General features: G+C 42.8%; 1 protein-coding gene across 6 annotated transcripts in view; it reads left to right on the top strand.

Annotated features, from left to right (window-relative positions):
- add3a (adducin 3 (gamma) a) overlaps positions 1–17,161 on the top strand; it is a 105,553-nt gene that overhangs the window by 47,011 nt on the left and 41,381 nt on the right. For 4 of the 6 annotated variants that reach the window (XM_023420636.2, XM_023420633.2, XM_023420634.2 and 1 more), the window contains exon 1: positions 15,457–15,903. The exons of the other annotated variants lie outside the window; for them this stretch is intronic. The gene's annotated coding sequence lies outside the window, so the exon portion shown is untranslated. Of the gene's footprint in view, positions 1–15,456; positions 15,904–17,161 lie in introns of those variants that run through there. 6 annotated transcript variants of the gene reach the window in all.

The raw sequence follows: 17,161 nt of genomic DNA, 5'->3' as shown, positions 1-17,161 counted from the left end.
CATGTGATATTGGGAAGATTACCCATACATCCGACAGCCACAGACACAGACTTTCTCTGAGTAAATTGTGATGTCACTGTATTTGACACAGTGTCGCTTAAGTCCCTGGTGTGTCCTGATGTAAATGGTTACCATTACATTATATTTCTCGGTCTATAAAGCATCATTCTTGTTCAGAGCATGAGGAACTGTGCACCATTTTGTTTTGCTCTGAATGATTTCTATATATTTAGACAGGTAGGAAGAGAAAGAGGGAGGTACAGGCATGAAGAACGGTGAAAGGAAGAGAGAATGCAGAGTTTGGTTAGAAGGCAAATGAGATGAAAGTAGCTCGTAGAAAGGAGGAAGAAAGTGCATCTCTGAGGCCCAGGCTCTGGAGTATTTTTCCTCCACCTTGGTGGTCTAATTATCGAGAGACCAGTGAAGCCTTCCACTATGATTGTGGTGCAGGAGAGACGCAGATAAATTGGCCCTGTTCGGGTTCATCTGCGGCTCTGCTGTTTAGGAGTTCATGAATGAAAACTCAGATGCAGTGTGATGTCTTTGATGTTGGCGAAGAGTTTCCGACAGTTGATGAAATGGCTCTCTGAAATGAAGTATGCTCGGTCCGTGGTCAGAGCAATCAGGACGCGGACAATTGCACATGAATGCATGCCACACACACACTCAAGGACACACAAACGCACACACTCAACTCCGACACACTTGGTTTCAGCAGAAAGTTGTGACTTCTGGCTACATGCCGATGTCCCCCTGCTGGACCCCACATCCTGACAGGAAGCTTGTCCTTCCTTCACACACATTTGGGCAGCCACAAAATAACAGTGATAAGGAGACGAAAAAAGGATGAATAGAATTAATTACACGGACCACAAATGGGGAAATGGTGCCCAAATAACACCAGGATGTCTGACCACATGTTGAGGTCCTGGCATCCCAAAAGTGTGCACAATAATCGTTATATACAGGCTTCAAGCAGACCCCATGTGCTCCTCAATGACTTTGGGAAACAGACTTACAAAGCTAGAGGTCAATTTAAATCACATTTACTTATCCCACAAAAAGACTTTCATAGAGTAACTAAAGACTCTCCAGTCATGGAAGTTGTCATCTTGTTGTTGTGATGGCTGTGGTAACAAATACAATACAACAAGTGCAACAGATTTGGCACTTTAAGAAGAGGTCAGTGGATTTTGAGTGCCATGACCCCTCACCACTGTTTCCATCTTAGCACAGACACCCTTGTACTTTTCACAGCTACTATAAGCACCAGCTAAATGGACTTCTTTCCTCCTCAAAGCTTACATTCTTTTATCTTCAGCCATGTTTGTTGGACTCTCCATGACAGCGATGCTCAGGGAATGAATTGTCGGCGAGGCGAAGGACCCCAGGGGCCATGCAGCAAGATGACTGACCTTCTGGTTGTCATCAGCATCAGTCGCTGCCACTTGCCTTTCCGTGATGGATGCTTTGTATGGATTTGTGTCGCAACCCCCGAGGCTTGAGCCTGGTAGTCCCGGAAACACACCCACACACACACACACACACATACACACAGACACACACACACACACACACATTCTGAAGGCTCTCTTTTCCCTCTGTTCTGACAGTGTGTCATTGAGCGGTCAGATGTGATAGAAAGGGTCAAAGCACAGCACAGTGACAGTGACTCACTGAGAAGAACTCTGCTTCTTTCCTTTCCTGTTGTGGTAGAGACGTGCTGAGATTTCCTTTCAAATAAAACAAGAACTCATCAAAGCACCCCTGGCCGAGCTCCAGTCTGTGGAGACCACACATTTGATTCACAATCCACATGAGTCCACGCTGCAGTACAGAAAGTCTTGCCCAGTGAATAGCTTTTAGACTTGGAACACAGCTGTCAGTGTTTTACTTTTGTACTTTTTTCTATTATCCTTAATGTTTAAGCTTCTTGAACTGATCTTGAAGGTGTATTGTATATACCAGCATCTAATGGCATAGGCAGTTTAGATAGATAGATAGATAGATAGATAGATAGATAGATAGATAGATAGATAGATCCCACACACACCATCCTAGTACCATTAATACCATCGACTCCCAAATGTGTAATGCACGGCTGAAAATAGTCCCCAACAAATGCACCGTTTACCCCTGTTTAAGCTTTAGTGTACATCTTCAGCAGGGCATGAGCAAGGTATATGGAGGTCTGAAGTTATTATGAGGAAGTTTTAGAAACATGGTTGGTTTTGGTCTTTTTGTTGGATTTATTCAGTAGTTAATCTATGTTTGAAAGGTAAAACATAGAGTAACACCAGTTTCATCCTTTAAATGTGCAGCAACGAAAGCCCTCCTTAAAAAAACGATACGGATCACTTGTAATACTTGAATACTTGCTTGTGATAGGCCTATGCGATCTCAAGGTAGATGACTCATCAATTTAAGTGACAGTTTTATGGCAGGAACTTGGGAAGATGGGAATGGGAAGATGGAAGCATAATCAAAATAATTTCATAAATACCTATTTGACAGAAGTAGCAAATTGACTGTACTGAAACATTTCTTTAAATGTAGACTGTCTGCTGGTAGACCAGTGATTTTTATCAGTATCCTGGTATCTACCCTTCTTAATGTCTGGCTTAATCATACACACATAACACAGTGAAATGCATATAAGTACTGTCATGCTTCCAGTTCTTACTGCCTGGGTGGAATCTAACCTATAACCTTTCTCCAGCAACAGTCCCGTTTCTTATAGGCAGGATGAACTTTGCAAAACACAGAGGAAAATGCCAAAAGGCCTAAGCGGTGACTTTTGTTCAGCCAACACAACATCTGAATGCCAGGGTCCTTTTAATGTGCGGATGTGGGCGTCTTCAACCTTGATTGACCTTGGAAGTTGCAAAGCCTCAATAATCGGCCCTCACTTTGATGCAAGCTGCATGCCTATTGTTGGTTTGTTCCCTTTTCTCTTTCTGGTCCTCCAAGGTGATTGAACAGGCCTTTTGTGGAGGCCGGTTGATGTGTGGTCGCTGTGTATTCAGGCTCTGACCTGTGTGGTGAAACAACATAAGAGGCCCATGGGATCCTGGTGGGATGAGGTTGTTTCACAATTCCTCTGCCTTCTTGTGAAATCAAGTCTTTGCAAGTAACTAAGCGAGAGACTCTGGGCCATGGAGCTATTATGTTTGTTTCCAAACTATTCGAGAACGAATCTAAGAATATGAACGCATGGTTAAGCTTCAGTTCAACACATTTTAGGACCTTTTTGCGGAGGGGTAAATGCTATCATATGGTGAAGGGTTTTTTTGATGCTTGTGATCTTTTTCAAATGTCTCAGCTATGAATGAGACATAGAGCATGCATAAAGTGAAGCACATGTTGCTGCAGAATCCCATGTCATGTCGTCCACTGCTGTCTTCATCTTCGCTCTTGCTTTCTGTCTTGCTCTCTTTGCCTCGCTGTCTTGGTTTCTCCCTTTTTTTCCTGCTGGGGTGGGGTCACCACATGCACGGACTGTTTGTTTGGAGTTGCTATGGAAACTCATGAGCGTGTGTGACTGTTTGTGTGCTTATGCCCCTCTGTGTATATGTGTGTGTGTGTGTGTGTGTGTGTGTGTGTGTGTGTGTGTGTGTGTGTGTGTGTGTGTGTGTGATTATAGCTGGTGTGATGGGGCTGCAGTTCTGCTTTATGCGTAATGACCTCATCCAGACACAGACCCCGACATATCAAATCCGTCTGCTTCCTCGGATTGTGTAATGGATAGTTCCCCAAACACACACCAGTTCTCCGGCCGACGCCCCCTCAGCGTTGTGCCTCGTCGCTGGAGCACAGACCAGTCATTGAGCCCACTTGCTCACCAACAATAGTACAACTCCAATTTGACAACAGGAACAATGCATTATTGCTTGATAATTTGATTTCATACAGTGAGTAAGTGCGGAATTAGATTTACTTGAATGGAATTCTGACGTGCCTTTTGGAAAGGGGAAGGAAAGTTCATGAACTGACAACGAACTCTTGAACTCCACTGCTTCTCATATATAATATGCGCTGTATTTCAGTATTTCATGTTTTTACAAAACTGTTCCTACTCCCACCTTATCACCTGGGGTCGAAAGGCTTGACGTTCCTCAGCCGCTAATCTCGCATAGTGTGAAAATGTGGAACTCAGCCCAACTGTTGATGCGCATTTATTACAGCTGAGAGTTCAAGTCAGCGCAAAGAAATCTTCTCTTTGTGGAAAAGAATGCTGCTTTTTTCTGAGGGGAACAGTTCTGCTTCATTTCACAAAGGTTTCTGGAAGATCTCTTTTTCCCCCCAAAGCATAAACGTACACAGTTATTAAAGGCCCAATTATCGATCTGCCATGTGACTGTGGCCTTCCACGAAAAGGCTGTATTCACTGTAAAAAGGACACAGTCAGAAACACTGCCTGAGTGCATGCTTGTGGTGATAGATCACTGCTGCGGCATTCAATTTGTCTTATTGGTTGTTGTCACTTCTCAGTTTTACCACTTTTGCATAACTGTGTTTAATAAAGCAAAGAAAAAGAAATCAGGGACATGTGGATACACATGACCACTGATCCTATGCAGCTTTACAAGCCTGACTCCAATGTTCGACATTTCATGTTGGAACGAACAAATAAACGACAGACTTGACTTGATTATTTCTCAACCTGATGAAAGGCTGCTGCAGGGAGTCGGGGATTACAACCAACATGCATCAGCTCAAGCAGTGTTAAACAGAAATTCCCCACTGTGCCGGATGGGTAATTTGCCTATCTGTTCCCACACGTCAGTTCAGGCGTCAAGTGTGTGTTCACCTGGTGCAGACACAGGCTCAGATTGGTGCGGAGGGATTGGCATAGAAAACATTTGCCTTGGAAATGAAGAGCTAAGCTTTACGGCGCCACAAGCTTGCTTCAAACTGTTGCTGTTTGTTGTCGGTTGTTCAACATGGGCCATCAAAGACAAATCCCCTTTTATTATTCCGTGGATCCCACATATTAATTTATTCCCTGACGTACAAAATTTTCTTTTCGTTCCAACATGAAGTATTTGCTGTTACTGGAATAGTGACACAGTCCTTCTCAGTGCTTCACTCTGTAGCTTTTGCCCCTCGAGACTGCCACTTCAAAAAATAACTCAATTATCTGTCAGAAATCCAGGACAGGAGTGTATTCTTGTCCTCTACTGCAGGGAGCCTGCATCAGCCACTGCAGCACAGAAATCTCTCCAGGGCTTTTATACATATAAAAAGTTTTAGGTCATAAAAGGTTTCTTTCCACAGCCTTTGTGCTTACAACCAAAGAGAAACTGCAATATTGGTTCATTAAAAAAGTATCTTAATTTCTAATCAGTCATACATGACTGTCTGAAAATGGGCATCATGTTCCCATTTTTAAACAATATCACATCTCCCCTCTCTATGACAGTGTGGCTGTTCAGGACAACATCTCCAATGCGGTCGGACGACACAACTAACTCTGATCGAGCGTAACACGATCCTAATGCAGGCCTGCATGGTAGTAGACGGACCTGCATTAAAAACTTTATTAACAAGAGTTAACACGTGCTGCAGTGGTCAGTAGTGCAGTGGTGGAGCTGAGGCTTTGTGTGTAGAGAGACTTACTGAGCTCTAGCCTGTGATTTGAATCCCAAACAGGTACCATGAAAACCTTTCCCAAGTGATTTGTTTTGTAGAAACCATCAGGTGGTAATTAAAGACAGTGGCATCAACCTGAAAGAATCCACACAGTTTTTGCAGTCTCCCTCAATTATGCATGGTGTCCTGTAAAACTATATTTTGTTGTGCGGCCACGCAGCAGCTCTGTTTGGCCTCAGCGGCACAGCGTCTGGCGGTGAGGACATACGGTAGCAGTTTGCAGCTACAACTCGGAAATGGATTGTTTTTGTTTGTGTGGTTGAAGCAACAGGGGTCTGTTAAACTGTGTCCATGGCTCTGTCATTACCAGCTATAATTACAGGGTGATTAGCAGCAGACAGTGTGTGTGTATGTGTGTGAGAAAGAATCAGAATTTATTCCTGTGTTTCACTTGGGTTTTCGGGCATGTAATCCTTTTTAATTCCTCGAACATCAATGTCATAATTACTTTACTAAGCAGGCCCAATTAATTTAAATGTAACAACAGTAAATGACCTTGTCGTGGTGACATTTTTGCCAAATATCAGTCACAATATTGCGATAAAATGTAGTGCCAAGCTAATCTAACCAATCGTTAGCTATAGCTTTATATCCAGCGCATATAGCATTGAGAGTGCTATCAATCTTCTCATCTAACTCTCAACAAAAACATGAGTAAGTGTATTTCCCAAAATGTTAATCTACTCTAAATATTTGTATAACAGCTATACAGTAGCTGTAGGCAGTAATTCTAGGCAATAATTCATCATCATATATTGACTTTCAGTAAATTGAATTTTTTGATTTTCACCCTAGTTTGTGATTGCTAATTAAGACCCCTTACTGAGGGTCACATACTGCTAAATGATATTGTGTGGTCAGTGTTGGCACGCACAGACAAAGGACATACATACGTTCAGAGACATGAAAGCACACACATTCTCCAGTTTTGAAGGTCACTGGCTTCTGTCATGCTACAGGCACAGCGGCTCTCAGTACCAAAGATTAAAGTGGGATGTCTCCTCCCTTCACGGCTTTGATTCAGAAGAATCAGCCTTTGCGATGTGACGCTACAAAGCACTTTTTTGTCTCCTGAAGGTTTGTGTGAGTCGCAGAACTTTGGCTTTCATGCCACTGCTTCACTGAATAGTCATGCAACTGACTGCCGAGCGGGGAACTTGCGATAGACTTGGTTCTCATTAGCTTAAAAAACACATCTGCTTTGAAAGTGAGATCAAATGACTGCCAACTGTACAGCACTCATTTACAGTTTTAGCTCTTGCTCCACTATGTATCCAGCTGTTTTGGGCTAAAACCTGACAGGAAATTTCTTTTGACATTTTGTCGTGTTATATTTGGTCCCAGTGGCTCCGTCAAAATCTGAGCAATGCAGGTTAACCTGGACTAAAGAACGTGTGGATCTTTATAGCGTTAAAAGTTACCCTTTTTAATACTAAGTTTACATTTAGAAATAAAAAGGAGTTAAGAATAAACTCCTTAATGGATCAAGTGGCAACATGAAAACCCACTGAACATAAACATATGAAAACCTGTTGTACACTTTTGTCCTCTTGTTGTGTTGACTTAAGGTGTGTATGGTATTCTGTAGTCAGTGGGGAGTGGAAAAGGTGCATGCATGTGTGCATGAGGTTACCTGATATTCCGTGATTGCTATGGGAGTGACGGCAATGCACAGGTATGGTAGACGCTCTTCAGGATGGGTCTGGGCCTCCACATGAGATATACAGCATAGATAAAGTTCATAGAGAACCTGAATGAACCTGTGCTTCATACCAGGCTTTGTCAACGAACCTCAAACATAAATGCAACATAAAGCACATGGATATCCAGACCTATAAATACTTCAAGAGATAATTAATGTTTTAGTTTCAGTGCAAACTCCCCCGTGTTTTTTTTTTTTTTTTTCAGTTATGCTGAGACAATTGAAACGTGATGCGACATTGTTTATTGGAAGCTGCGTTTTGCCAAAGCATTCACTGAATCCCTCCACTGTCCAGCTTTGACAGCAAACAAACAGAAGCTTGTGTCAGTCCCTTTAGCAACCATCTATTCACAAGAAAGATAAGAAAATTTAAGCACTATTGGTTAGATGAGGAAGTGTGAAAGCAGTGCTGCACCTACACACCTGCAGCACTCGAAATGTCACAAAGTGTTGGTCACGGCTGGCTGTCTGATGCGTCAAGAGTAAACTGTAGATTTTCGTAGAAAACCGTGTGCAGGGTGGTGTGTCATGGGTTTAATTCCTCGAGTTGCCACGGCCTCCGTCTTGGTGGAAAACCTGTATTATTTTGTAGTGAGAGCTAAAATATCAGTGTCAGGCGCCAAAGTAAAATTCAGTTAAGTAGCAGTTGAAAATTCATGTTGTTCCTTTCATGTGTCACATTGGTCACGTGCGACCAAGACAAGAATAGAAGTCAAAGGGTAATTATTATTAGCTGTTTCTTCTTTCTTAGTTTTATTTATGAGCACTTGGCAGGTGAGTAAAAGGTTCATTTTGGCTCCTAAATGAGGATTTTTAAGCAGAGGAAATTTCCTGTTTATGCTCTTAATAACAAACACTGTATTTCCTTAGCAAACTGTCAACGAAGTGCTTCTCAGTCATTGTTCAGCTTGACCGAGAATAACACATTTGACCCAGGTGAAGACTGGGTGGTGACTTCCCATTGTCATTACCAGGCCTCGTTTCATCTGCATCAACGGAAGCAATTAAGTAATAACAACGACTCTTAAAACACACACACACACACACACACACACACACACACACACACACACACACACACACACACACACACAAACACACTGTTTTCTCTCCACCTCAACCTTGAGGCAGAGGCAGACCTCCCTGGTCACACTTGAGTACATCCTTATTATGGTGTTTGTGTGTGTGTGTGTGTATGTGTATGTGTGTGTGTGTTTTTCTTCTCCTTGCTAAGTAACTCACAGCTGCACAGACAGTGACAGAATTGTTCCCATGAGCGCTTCAGGAAGTGAATCTGAACGCGTCTCAAATGTGCGTTAAACATTAGCTGCTCTCTGAATGCCTCTTTACCCGTCAAACATGGATTAGTAGCTACTTAGCATCACTCCCATACAAGCGAAAAACTAGACAGGCCGTTAAGAGCCGGATAAACAGTGGAGTGACAGTTTTACAGTGAGTGGGTATTGCACGTCTGTGTATGTTTGCATCTGTACACCAGGTGAAGTAACACTTTTTTCAGCCCTGCAGGGTTTTAAAAAAAAAAATGGGACATTGGAGCCTAAGCTTGGTACACTGCAACACAGAACACCTGTGAACCTGTTTGCTTGCTTCACCTCTATTTCTCTGTTATTCACAAACATTAAAAAAACACAGGTTTCTTCCACCTTCTGTTCTTCCACCTGCTGTTGTTGCACTTGGTTGCTGATCAAGAAAGTCATCGTACTCTGCTTTTGAACCCAAGTAACACACCTAGATAAGAAGCTGAATGCTAGTATATAGCATACAAGGCTCCAGGAGACTGCAAACAGCAGAACAGAACTACTGTGACCAGCTGCAGTCCAAGATGGTGGAGCTGCAGTCTGTCCACACAGGAGGTGCTCAGGCACAGCATTGAGTAACTGTCTCTTTTAGTGAGGTAAGAATATGCTTCAGGTTGTGGGTACGCACATATGACGGGAGCTCTGACACGGCCTGTGTAGACAGCCGGATTGAAAAAAAATTAAAATAGGAGTGTATCTGTTTTGTCGGACGTGGCTTTCAGTGCAGACATGCATAGCCAGAGCTTTGTATGTGGGTACGGTCATGCCTTTATTGGTTCGATAATAAAATGCAAACATGTTTAAGTACTCATCTTCTTTATTACTTTGAAGATTAAAAGTAATTAGAGTAGTTTTGGGGTCCTGATATCGTACATGGTGGCTCATTTTCCTGGCTTACTGGTACATTTAATGTAGCTGTGAATGTGGTGACATGGGTGAAATACTTCAGCGACAGAGGAAACGTCTCTATCTCTGTGCTCGGTTTTTCTAAATTTCTCCTGCAGGTTGGCTCATGATGCAAAGATGATGTTACATATAAAGTGAATGAAGCTGTTAGCCAGAGATATTTTGTAGGCGGCCGTGCGGCTTTATACTGTCCTCCAGGGATCAACTTGACCTCCGTGTCATGTGGGAAAATGGCGTTTGAAGTAAAAGTAGTCAAAACATCTTTGTCAAGAAAAAATACTTCTCTAATGTCAGTGGGGTTGCCTCACAACCATTAACTGAATGAGTTTTATTTTCTTAAGAATTTCCACATCTGTTAATTTCCCCTCTGTGGCATCACCACACCAATCTGCAATTTTTTCTTGGAAAAAAGCTCCAAATTCCCAATAATGATTTAGAGTGTTTGTACATTCCTGAACAGTTAGCATCAGTGAACGTGCCCCCTCGCTCTTCTCCTGTTACTGCTGGTGGGAAACGCTGATAGCAGGGCTTTGGCAGTAAATGGATACAGCGTGGGTTTAGCCCAGCAGACGCTCAGGTCCTCCTTCTCTGTTGCGTTTTTGTTTTTTTGTCCACAGCTTATCACAGGGGTCAAGGAGGGGATGACTTCAACAGAAACATGGGATTACTTAAGAGCACTGCGGTGTGCAGAGGACTCATTAATCATCAGACTTGATAACAGTTGGAGACAGTAGAGTATTCAAGCATGTATTCACCCGCTTGGGTTTAGTCTAACCTTGTCTGTAATGTGTCACATGAGTCAACCTAAAGCAATAACAGTAATTTAGGTTTCTACAGATGTTTGGCTGTTGCTAAGAGACAAGCCTGCTGTTATCAACCAGTGAGACATAGCTGCTTGGACACCGTCCTGAGGCTGTCCCAGTTTGATGGGTGCGCTTTGTTTTTTTTTGTTGTTTTTTTTTGACAGTTCTGTAAATTCCATGCTGAAAAAAGGAGGGTTTTGTATTTACAGATTGTGTTGAAGATTTACACACCAGATGTTGTATTTTACATTGGTTGTGTAAAACAATCTGGATGGAGTAAAAGGATTGGTCATCAGAATGATTTCGTTGTTTATGTGTCTTCATACAGTGTTTGTTTGGAGTGTTTGTTTAGAAGTGGTGTGTGTGTGTGTGTGTGTGTGTGTGTGTGTGTGTAGATTGGAGTTTGGTGTAAAGTGCTGAGATATGCGCCAACATCCAGGAGGAGGAGAGGTGGTGGTGGTGGAGGGAGATGCCAGTCTGTACTTGGCATATTCACTGCACTGCAGATGAGAATACTGTGTGCAGACATGGGGTAGGGCAATACAAAACTTCATTTTAGCATTACTTGTGAAAACAGATTTGTGTTTAATGCTAACAGAAACAACTTAGTATTCCAACAGTAAAGAATTGCTCAACCCTTTGCAAGAATGAGAAATACTTTAAAATATACAGAAAGAACTGTAGCATTTAAACATATCTGAGAGTCCCCTGTTCCATGTTACTTGTGTCCAAGTACTGATAATGTCATTTATTACCAGTGCAAATGTCTAATACCATTATTTGGGTATGTTGTGTAGCGATGCACAGTTATGGATTGCAGTCAATTTACTGATCAGTTTATCCGCACCTTGATTGGTGAAACTAATCAGAGAGATCTGCTCTATCAGCATCTGGGTGTTTATCTCTGCTCCTCAGTGTTTCTCCACTTTTGTCACCACCATCGCTGCAAATAAAGAATAATCACTGTCTCTTTGAGACAGTGCTGCAGAAGATGATTCGCCATCTGAAATAAACAGCCCCCTCAAGCAACTTCAAACACATACCGGTGTGTTCTATATGCATTTGCTTATTATGTAATTTCATATACCAGCAGTGCAAGTAGTTCTCATTACTGTAATTTGTGCTGAGGGCAGAGTTTGTGGGAAAAGACAGTAAGTCATGTGGCGACAGCAGGATGATAGTTCTTGTTTGTTGGTACAAACCAGCTGCAGCCCCCCGGAGTAATCACTCCACTTATTTCCCCCATATGCATGTGATGCCATTTAGAGGAATCAGCCTGTTTTACATTGCCAGCAGCAACGAGACCGTGTCTGTGGAATGCATATTAGTGTGTGTGTTAGGGATGAGAACCGGTTCCAAATTGTCTAAACCATGTATGCCCCCAAGCTTATCACTTTCTTTTATCAATGTCGGTGTGTTTTTTCAAAAGGTTGCATATTGAAAACAATGACGCCAAACTCCAGCATCTATGCTGGAAAACTGCTGGAAACTTGCAGCAAGATGGAGTCGTGAGGGAGAGGAAGAAAGGGTCCAAAGTGTTGCTTCATTTTACAAAGAAAGGTGACAGCAGTGCTCACTGTAACATCTGTAAAATGGTCATTTCAAGTAACTGTGGAAACACCAGCAGTATGCTGAAACATCTTTCCCTGCAACATGGGCTTAAATTGCAGGAATGCCATGTATTTGACAATCTAGTGCCACTGCTTCCCAACTGAGTAGCACGTCCATTACCATGAGTAAATATCCTGTTATAATAACTGCAGGCAGGCCTTTATCTTTGACTCAGAAAACCTAAATAAAAACAGCGAAACAGTGGAACTTTTACACACGAGTCACATGTCACGTTCTCAGTTTCTACACTGTTGCGTTGACGCTGAAAGCCTGTGTGGGCGCGCGTGTGTGTACGCGACTGTTCCTAGGAAAAGGTCTTTTCAGTGCCAGGCAAATGCCAAGCAACAATAAAATGGGTATATTGACTCCGTTCAAATCATGTAAACCATTTGTAATTCTTTTAGCATTACAGGTGTCACCTGTGGTTTAAAACGTAACAGTATTAAGATCAGAGGCTTGCATTGTTGTTCAGCCTCACCTCTGAGCTGTTAACTGTCTCCTGTGTCAAGCTGTCTGTCAGTCCCTCTCATTTGAACTGTTGGCTGAGAGAGACATACCACACACACGTCAACACTGACAGTCATCCCACGTATGGGACATTAATCTTCACTAGGACATCCACTCGCCAACATTATTGCTTCATCCTCCCGACATTCATTGGAAACATTTATCTTTACTTCTTGCCTGAACACATGCAGTGTTACACTTTGTTCCACGTCGACTCGAACAAGCACAAAACCTTCACCACTTTGTATTTTTTGCATGTCAAAAATGAGCCGTAGGAGCTGCAGAGGGAAATTCAGATTCACGAATGTGTACAGTTTCATTTTGGCCGACTTTCAGCTTCAGTGCATATCATCAAATGGGTTTGGCTCGGCGCCTGTCGCTGCAGTGTTGTTATAGTTCCTCTCGCAGGAGTCTAAATAAAAACTCCTTATCATCTCCCCATCATCAGGTGATAGCAGTCAACATGTACAGCTTTGATACCCAGGAGCTCTCATCCAAAACCCTTTGGCACTAAAACTTACAGATCTTCCCACATAAACTAGAAGTCATAATGTATGATAAGGTTTCCTGCCAAAGTGAGATTGTGAAGTATTTTTACAAGACAGTTCAAAGTTCAAAATCAACCTCACTAAGAGAGACAGTTAGTCACATACTAGGACACATCTTTGCACTAATCCAGGGAAGAGAGTACTTTATTTTAGATATTAGCTGTTAGTAAAGTATTTTCATTAAAGTAGACGTACCTGACTTTAAACCTAAAAGGATCACACCTGTAAGTAAATGCTTCTCCTTAGTGTTATAACTTGTGTAATATGAATGAGTATGACATGAGCGTGTGTATGACATCCACATGTAAATTTGCAGAACGGTCGAGGTGAAGGTCGTTGCAGTAAAAGTCAAACAGCATTACTCATGACTTGACGCTGACTGGTTCGTTTGTTTTTCTTCTACATGTGTGACCTGTGAGTTGGACCACATCCAAGTATTACAAGAGAAAGTGTGTGTCATGGGCCCTGTTCAGACCTGGCATTAACGTGCGTCTTCAGTGATGTGATCACAAATGGAAAGCTCTAAGCACTTCAGTTCACACCCGGCATTAAAATGCATCTACACATGCGTCTCCAGCGACCACTTGTGACCGGATCTCACTTCCCTGCTCTATCTACAAATAAACATGTATGTGTTGTCGTTTTTAACCAATCAGACTGAGACAGACGGGCCTGTTGTATATGTGTCTGTGAGAGAGAGATAGACCAGTGCAAGGAGCGAATCAATGCTCTGCAAACAGCTGTACAATGAAATAAGTTTTTTTTTTTTTTTCTCCATTTGAAATAGTAAAATATTTTCAGTTCATTATGAAACTGCAGCTGGACTAATTAAGACTGGGGCAGAGGACGTCAGTAGTAGAGTAAGCAATTCCTTCATGTGGCCAAATGTGGCACAGACCACCTCCCCAATGCATCTTGGGTGCGCTCACACCTGAACTTACAGCTGTCCACTGGTGAACAGGGACACAGTGAGGTTTTTCTCTGGTTGTTCATTCTGTCTGCGGCTCAGCGTCTACTCCACTGGGTGGGTTCAGATCCTGAGCTTTGTTTTGCAGTCGGCGGATCAACAGATGGAGGAACTTCCCTGTCCTCATTCTACATCCTGCAGTGTCCCGAAAGGCCAAAGTTGACTGCCCCCACCCCTTCACTCGTCACTATTATTGTTAATTGTCAGTGGTATCATATCATGACAGTATAATACCATACACAGAATTTTGTCATCCACAATAATGATTTTTAGCAAAATGTAATCAAAAAACTATTAGTCAGTTATTTAAGATTTAGTTTCATTCATTCATTTTTTTCATTGTTCATTGGATCAACCATCCATTTGATTCTTTTGCACATATTTTCTGTATGATCATAAATATCTCTAATGTAAAAATATTAGTACAGTAGCATTGATTTAACTTCATCACCCAGCCTTAGTCATCAGCCATATGGTTTTCAACTGGCATCATTAATCTGCCGACAGGCAAAGAGTAAAGTAAGCGATAATGGACAGAAAATCATCTGACAAAAATGTGTGGAAAAAATGGTATTTGATCATTTTGTTCACGTGTTTGCGTCATGTTTCAGTAAAGAGTGAGCAAGACGCAAGAAAGAACGAGCGCCACTCATCTCAAGCAAGATGAAAGTCTGTCAGTAGTAGTTGTGGCTTTGGTGAGACACAGTCAGCAGTAATACATATCAACAGAAAAAAATGGATGTGAGAGAAGAGGTCAGATTTAAAACAGAGTTTTGCTTCAGGCAAGACACAACAGCTGAATCACAAACAGCCTTTATGTGGCTCACCCTGACCTCTGACCTGGGATCATTAAATTGTTTCCATTCTAAAAGCGTTTTGACAGTGTCCTCCGACTTTCAAGGTGTTTGGTATTTCAGTTCATCACAGAGCCAGATTACTTTGATTCTGAGGGGCAGTGTCGGCCATGAGGTTTGTGCTGCAGCAGGTTGTGGAGCTGCAGTTTCACTGCTGCCAGCCAAACTCATAAACACTGACCTTTAGTACAGTCGCCCGGAGGGGGTGGCGGGCTAGCAGGGGGTGTGAATGAGAGACATAAAGAGAGAGAAGAAGAGAGAGGATTGTGGAATGTGGAAGAGAGAGACCAGAAAGTGAATGGATCAGAGCAAAAAGATGAGAAAAAAAAAAGACGAGACTAGAGAGAGGGAGAGAGAGAGAGAGAGAGAGAGGGAGGGAGGGAGGGAAAGTGGGAGAGTGAGCAGGCAGGGAGGAGGAGGGGTGATTAGTGTGTGTGAGCCTGAGCTCTGATTGGTCTAGCACCCTGTATGTGTGTGTTTGCCTGAATCTGTCTGTGTGTGTGCATGTGTGTTTGTGCCAGTGGGCGGAGGATTAAGCCTGCATCACGTGGTCCCTTTAGCTTCTTTTCCACACAAACACACATCCTCATTCGTGGATGGAGCACACACACACACACACACACACACACACACACACACATACAGTCACATATCCTCTCACATATACACTCACAGCTGTTCATACTTCTCTCTCTGGTGAACGCCGGGGCAGCAGAGGAGCGGAGCCCGCAGGAGTGTGAGAGAATCCGCTGTCTGCTGGCAGCTCGACCACAGAGCATCTTTATGGAAAATCTGGACAGACGAGTGGACAGACTGGTTCACTGATCGCTAGCTTGCCTCTCACTTTCTGTCTTCCACCTCCCGCTCTTTCTCTCTGTCCGTCTCGTCTCTCCCGGCTTCTCTCTGGGACTCAGTGTTGGAATTTTGAGTGCAGACCGCGAGCAACAGAGAAAAATAGAGACATGTGTTTTGCCTCTGCCGCCTACTACTACTGCCTGTTCTCTCCCATTCACTGACCAAAGAGGAAACACAAGGTTGGTTGTGCTTGGCTTATTTGTTTATGTACCGGTTTCTTGTGTCATTACCTGGTTGGACACTTGGAATATTGTTTGGGAATTGGATTCCTCTGTATAAACACTTTGAGATATTCCTTTTTTTTTTTTTTAGGAAACCTATAGTCCCATTCATTTTCTGTTAATAAGAATCTAGTTTGTCTTCTTTTTTTGTGTTCCCACCACATTACCATCCCTGAAACTGATGTGTAGTTTTAGGGGAATTCCATGTTGTGTGTGGCTCCCCGGGCACTCACGCATGCCAACACACACCCGTGCACTATAAACACGCTTGGCATTAACAGTGAAGTGAGTGTGAGCACCAGAGAAGATCCGTTTTGGGCATTATCTCTAATGTGTACAACACCAGAGACTGTATGTAAAGGAAGATACAACTGAGTGATTCCAGAGTCACTGCAGCAACAAGAATTAGTCTTCAGCATACTTTTCTTGAATATATAAATAAGTTGTTTTGAAGGAATTCCAGCAAAAAAAAATAAAAAATCTAAATAGGATTTTTCTGTGTTGCAACCGGCACAAGAAGCAATTGCTCCATCGAACACTAGGTTGCACAATGAGCAAACACCAGAAACTGAGATCAGATGCTTCCATGCGGCACGTTGGTGGGCTCTTCCACGTCTCATAGTAAAGCTGCTGGTGGATCTGTAAGCGGCTGAGCATTTGGCTTCAGCTCCATGGCTGGATGTGTCAAGCAGTCATGTTAAGACACGTACACACCTACTCCTCAGCTTGTGTGTGCAGGAGTTGCGCTCACAGGGTTTACACTGCAGGTCACAGTGTGCGGATTTGTATACGTGTGTGTGTGTGTGTGTGTGTGTGTGTGTGTGTGTGTGTGTGTGTGTGTGTGTGTGTGTGTGTGTGTACTCGCTCTGCCACTTACAGTGTGTGTGGATATAATTAGCCTACGTACAGATTCTTTCCTGGTATTGTTGCCGTTGGGGTTGAAACACAACCCAAAAGGCTGTTTGTCTATTTTTAGGGGCGGCAGCTTGTAGAAACTCAAGCAGCCACGCTTTGAAGCTTCCCCCAGGCAAGATATAGATATGAGGCGTAAGTGAGTGAGTGGGTGGGTGGGTGGTGTTGGGCGTTTTGTGTTCACTGCCTGCAATATTAATCAGCATTATTCTGACTTTTTTTGTTTGCTTGTTGTGTCTTTCTACAAAGTTTGCAAATGCCAGGCATCTCTTATGTTATTTTAAGGACAGAAAATAAAAGGTGA

The sequence above is a fragment of the Seriola lalandi genome, unplaced genomic scaffold (genome assembly GCF_002814215.2).
Source record: "Seriola lalandi dorsalis isolate HSWRI2012SDOR001 ecotype SW California unplaced genomic scaffold, Sedor1 jcf7180002054654, whole genome shotgun sequence".
NCBI classification, from domain to species: domain Eukaryota; kingdom Metazoa; phylum Chordata; class Actinopteri; order Carangiformes; family Carangidae; genus Seriola; species Seriola lalandi.
This window is presented reverse-complemented; position numbering and strand designations above follow the sequence as displayed.